Source organism: Talpa occidentalis, unplaced genomic scaffold, assembly GCF_014898055.3.
Source record: "Talpa occidentalis isolate TD23 unplaced genomic scaffold, MPIMG_talOcc4v2.1 talOcc4.3, whole genome shotgun sequence".
Lineage (NCBI taxonomy): Eukaryota > Metazoa > Chordata > Mammalia > Eulipotyphla > Talpidae > Talpa > Talpa occidentalis.
In genome coordinates this window covers 16,712,779-16,718,442 of record NW_023603184.1, presented here as the reverse complement: position 1 = coordinate 16,718,442, position 5,664 = coordinate 16,712,779, and the positions used below count along the sequence as shown (strand labels likewise).

At 40.3% G+C, this 5,664-nt stretch overlaps 1 pseudogene; it reads right to left on the bottom strand.

Annotated features, from left to right (window-relative positions):
• Positions 1 to 1,836: 1,836 nt before the first annotated feature.
• Positions 1,837 to 2,662, bottom strand: LOC119254544 (40S ribosomal protein S6-like; annotated as a pseudogene).
• Between the last annotated feature and the right edge of the window lie 3,002 nt (positions 2,663 to 5,664).

Genomic DNA, 5,664 nt, shown 5'->3' with positions numbered 1-5,664 from the left:
TCCATTTGACTGACTGTTCCTAAGTTGCATCTTTATAATAATAAATATGTGCTAGTAAGTGTGGCGCTATGCTGAGTTCTGTGTGTCATTCTAGGGAATTACTTAACTTAGGGTAGAGAATGTTGAAGTCTCACAAATTTCTAATCAGAAAGGCAGATGTGTAGGCAATCAACATTTCTCCACTCCAAGTTCAATAATTACAATTATCTGATACTGAAATCTGATTTTATTTACCAGGTATGTTTATATTGTTTTTATATACATATAATGCTCTAGAAATGGAACTGTTATGTAAACTGAAGGAAGCAACTGCACTCTATTTTGTACTCCATGGTATTTAAGTTGCTAATGGAACATATGGACATTGGTCTCTGTACTTGACATTTACACTGTAAAAAAAATGTAGGTGCAAACATCAGACCATTTTATTATATTGTCTAGTGTAGTTTTTCTTGAGCATTTATAAATTACTTTATTATAAATTCCTTTCATATCTTCTTTTTATCACATATGGGCATTACATTGATTTTTCATATAAGCATGAAGGTAATATTATTTATGAATTTTGTTACAAAATCATAAAGGAGACATTGAAAAATATTTGCAATAAAATTGCAGGATTTTTTTTTTAAAGGGTGAGACTCACCAACTCTTCACAGTGATTTTGAAAGGATCTCTTATTAGCCTCATTTTGTTATTGAGCTAAGAACTTTATCCCAAATCACAAGCCAGTAAGTGGCAAAGTGAGAATTCAAGCTATTTCTGTCTACTTCTGAAGCACCAAATTTGGTTGAAATAAGATAACATAGACCAGAAGGATGAATTAAGAAAGAATGATAAAGAAAGCAAGAGACAGAGGAATAAATGGCAGAGAAAAAAGGCAAATGCATTTTTGTTTCCATTGTTACATTCTGATATGTAATCTAAATATACCTAAAAGGTTCTCAGTGATAAATATTACTTAATATCTGCTACATATAGCACATAGTTTAAACAAACACTGGGACACAAAAATAATTCCAGTGTATGACGTGACTTTAAGAAGCTTTTAACTATGAAGATAGAATACAATTTATTTTAAATAAATAAACAATCTGGTCTCATTAAATGCAAAAGGAGGGGTACAACAGCATCTCTTCATCTAAATGCAGGCCTAGTCTGGGGCCACAGTAAAGGGAGGGGTTGCAATAGGGCTACATATGCCCACTGAAAACTTAGGACAGGCACACAAGTTTTCTCCTAATATAAACCTGATTTTCGAGTCTGAGGTTGATTCTGACTTTTAAAGATTTATTTACTCATGCATACAAGAACTGGAGTACAGGCCAGAGGTGTGGGGGGAATGGTTGAGAGGATTCACCAGAGACAGAGTGGGGAGCAGAACTGGCAGATTGACTGAAATACACTGCTGAGGGGAACAGCAGGTGAGACAGGAGAGGTATCTGAGCCATGCGGGTAGCTCCCTGACTGGCCTGGGACCAAACTCATGCTGCAGAGGCTGCAGATAGCTTCACAGTGCTGTGCTTAACCCCTTTCGCCAACAGGGAGGCCCTGATTCTAACTTTGAAAGACACAATTTACTGCCAGATTTCCTTTTCCATAGCTGGTTACTTGGTGGGCTTTTATTGGAGGAAACTACAACAGCCCAAAAGAGCGAGGGCCAGGTAGGTCGTTAGTAAGTGCACACAGTTAGTATCTGCCACAGGGCAGATAATCCGCTCACTTCCTGACCCTGTGTGATGCTTCAGGTTTCTGCCATTCTCACTCCTACCTCACCCTTAAACTGATCTTTTTTTTTTTTCAATGTCTGTTCTTATTTGTTACTTTTTGAAAATCTCATTTTTGACTGGACTCGGAGGTGGAAGCTCTCAAGAAGACAGCCTCCTTCTTTTGGCAAACTGTTCCTGGTGTTTTGGTTTTTGTTATGTGGGGGTTTTTTTGGCCTCCTCATTCTCTTGGCTAAAAGTTTAGCATGCTCTGCAGCTTCTTCCTTATTTTTCTCAGTATGTGTTTCTTCAGGGTGATACGCTGACATTTGTGTTGGGGACATGTGGAGTAAGAAGAAGCTGAATCTTGGGTACTTTCGTCCTGGGTTTCTTAACCTTCTTTGTTTAGGGCTTTTGAACAATATATTGGCAGACATCATCTGTTTTATTTTATTTATTTATTTTTTAAAAGATTTATTTATTTATTATTTATACAAGCACTGGGTACAGTCAGAAGCGCGGGAGGGTGAGAGAATTCACCAGAGCCAGAGAGGGGAGCAGAGCAGGCAGAAGGACCGAAGCGGGTGGCAGGAGAGGTCTTTGCGCCATGTGGGACCCTCTTCCAGTGGCCGGGGAGCAGCCGGGGATCGAACCGGGGCTGCAGAGGCTGTGGGCAGCTTCGCAACCCAGCGCTCAACCGCTACGCCACCAGGGAGGCCCAGACATCATCTGTTTTAAATAGACTGAAAAGTTTTCAGATTCTGCTAGCACTTTTGGGCCCCAGGTGACAAGGGAAAGTGGTATCAGTAACTCCAGGAATATCCTTCTCCCCATTTTTCACAATAACCAAATTGGCAACTCAGATTGGCATCCACAATGCAACCCCAAAGAGATTCCTATTTTCTTTCAGTAGCCCTCCTTGGCCTGTGACAGGAATGCCCCTTACTCATTAGCATGTGAACTTGACCATTTGCAAAGGTAAACTATCACAATTACAATTGGTTGAGGCCACTATCTCTTTGCTTTCAGGATTCCCCTCCCTTCTATTCCCCTTTAGGTGAGGAGAGCACTGAGAATTGTGATGGGTATTTTCAGCTCCAGCTAAAGAAGCACTTGTCTTGTGACATACTTAGTTTGGGCGTAGCAATATATATTTTTGTGGGTCACACTCACATTTATTTAAACCTGGTTGTGTGTCTTTGCCCTTTATCCTTTTATTAACTATTAAGATATAATTGACAGGTAATATTATATTTGTTTCAAATACCCAATAAAATGATTCGACAGATGTATACATCACTAAGCATTTGCTCACTTCTAAAGCACAGTTAAGTATGGCTAGTGATAAGAATGGCTTCCAGGAACATTCCTTTCCCTAATTATGTTGGCTCACCCATTGCGGAGCATGTCACAAAGATACAAGCATGGGCTGTGTGACACCCTACCAAATTGTTACAGTGCTTGGCATCACGTTTGTAGGTATTGTGGAGATGCAAGGTATGAAGTGCTTTGAACCAGAAGCTGGTCTGTGGAAAATTCTTCAAAATCTTAGAGTTCATAAATAAAAGAAACATATGGAGTCTTTCCCAAATTTGACAACAGTCCTAAAACCTTATTGATGTTACCCTTCGCAGCTGGTGTAGCTGAAAAAGAAACATCATTTTAATCAATCAAAAATAAGGCACAGCTTGATGACAGAGGAAAGATTGAATTATTTTTCTCTTCTTTTCCGAGAAAATATTACTAAATCATTTCATACACAGTTATTCAGAATATTGATCCAAGACGTGTAAGAAATGAAAGCATATCAGAAGGTCAAGGTTCTGATCTTCCAATGCAACATGTGGTATTTTCCCACATCACCAAGCAATTCATGGTTCCAGTTGGGTGTCCTCAAATTCAGTTCAATGCTGACATTATTTACGCAGAAAGAACCTCAGATACCATAGGTTAAGAGTTCAGTCCCACAAGACTGCAGCCCACCCCCGAGATGCCAGTCTCGAGCTCAGCTAGTCACCTGGGCTTCTGACTGAGAGGTGTGGATAAGAGGCATCACAACTCCTTCCTCAGCTTCATTTACTTTGGTAAGAGGGTTTCACAGAACTCAGAGAAACATTTTACTTACGAGATTACTGATTCATTACACAATGATAAAACTCAGAAACAGCCAGACAGAAGAGATGCAAGGTATGGGAAAAGGGTGAATGATTTAATATAATTTTCCTCAAAGGGCAACACTCCAATTGCATAAGCTTCAGGTCTCACACAACTTCAATTCATCCCATGAGGCCTGGGTTAGCTATTTTCAAAGTATTGTTATGCAGAGATAGTTTGTCTTATATGGTATCAAGGGCTGGGACTATAATTAATGATGGGAGTTACAAGAGGACAGACTTGAGGCCAACTTAAGAAAATTATTTTAATATTCTGAGTCTTGCAGGGATAAAGAGGGAAACTGTGATGAGTAACACAGTCTATGACCATGGAGCTCTATAATTAAGAGTGGCAATCATCAGCCATGGCCCAAATTGGCAAGTTTGCTGATTGGGTGTATACTTTGAAGCAGAGAGGTGCAGCTGCTGCTCCTGTCTCTGGTATCCCCAGACCCTCTTTGTGCCTCCAACATTGCTCTCACAGTGGAATCTTAGGGAGAGGGGTTGAGACAGGTAGAGTAATGAGGGCAGAAAACAGGGGACACAACAGTCTTTTTATGAAGAAGAACTGAGGGCTCAGAAGAGAGATTAATAGCTTGGCAAGTTCAGCAGTTGAGAGGGAATCCACAGCAGACCATTTCTAGAAACACCTTCTACCAGCTTTCCAAAGACCTAATCACGTCCTAAGGGAAAGGCCCAGCTCCTCACTAACGGTGGAGGTCCATTAACCTTTTCAAGGGGTCACTTCCACATCATGAGCCCAACATGCCACCCAGAAAATGTAACTGAACATCAGTTTTGCCTTTCCTCTTGCTTAACTGTTTTAAATGTCCTTGAATTGCATTTCTCCACCAGGCTTAATTTTATGGATTGTGGATTACATTTACTGCTCAGCACTTCTTGCTCAACCCTGGACAATCGCAGAACCTACCGAGTTGTTAACTCACATGGTCAGCACTAATGTCTGAGACTAGTTTCACCAAATGACTGTAGCACAGTGCGATTAACACTCGGCCTGAGAGTGTCCCTATGAAATCAGCACATTGGTGCTTCTTTTTACCCAGCAAAAACCCAGGAGGAATATACAAGTAATGACTTGGGTTAACTGTGCTTATCTTCCAAAGAGTTCAAATTGCTACCTCAGTCTTACAAGTTGCCTTATTTTGGAAAATTATATTTGAAAACTGTAAAAATGGTTACTTTCCCCATTTTATAGGTGGGTGATAGAATTCCAGAGAAAGACTGTAACTTCTTAGAGGTAACACAGAAAGTCAGTAGGTTATCCTGCCCCAATTTTTTTTTTTTTTTTTGACCTAGCTCAAGTCACTTGGTTAGGACAATTCAAAAATGTGATGTGGAAGCTATAAAATCTTTGGAATCACAGAATCTGAAAGTTGAAAGAGGCCTTCGAAGTTATTTATTATTTACATCTCTACAGAACCTGCGTAGGTGTCACCTCCAGCCAAAGCCACTGGATCTAGTGGTCAGTGCAAACGCTACTCCCAGCAGCTGAATGAACCCAGGAGAGTGGAGCATAATGAATATACATAACCAGCCACTGAAAGGCACTTGAAGTCATTTCTAAAGGGGTCCAGTTCACTGCTAATAACTTTGTCAACTTTCCTGGGTCTTTTTCTTATTTTGTCAGCCCCATTCAGCATAGATTGTTGTTCTGTGAAAGTCTGACACGTGTCGGGCTGCTCAGGTTAAGAATGTCAGCAATTCTATTCAGGAAGAGGATGGACGCAGCTGCTGAGAGTGGAGAGAAAATTCTGAAATGTCCTCTCCTGATTTCCTCTACCATC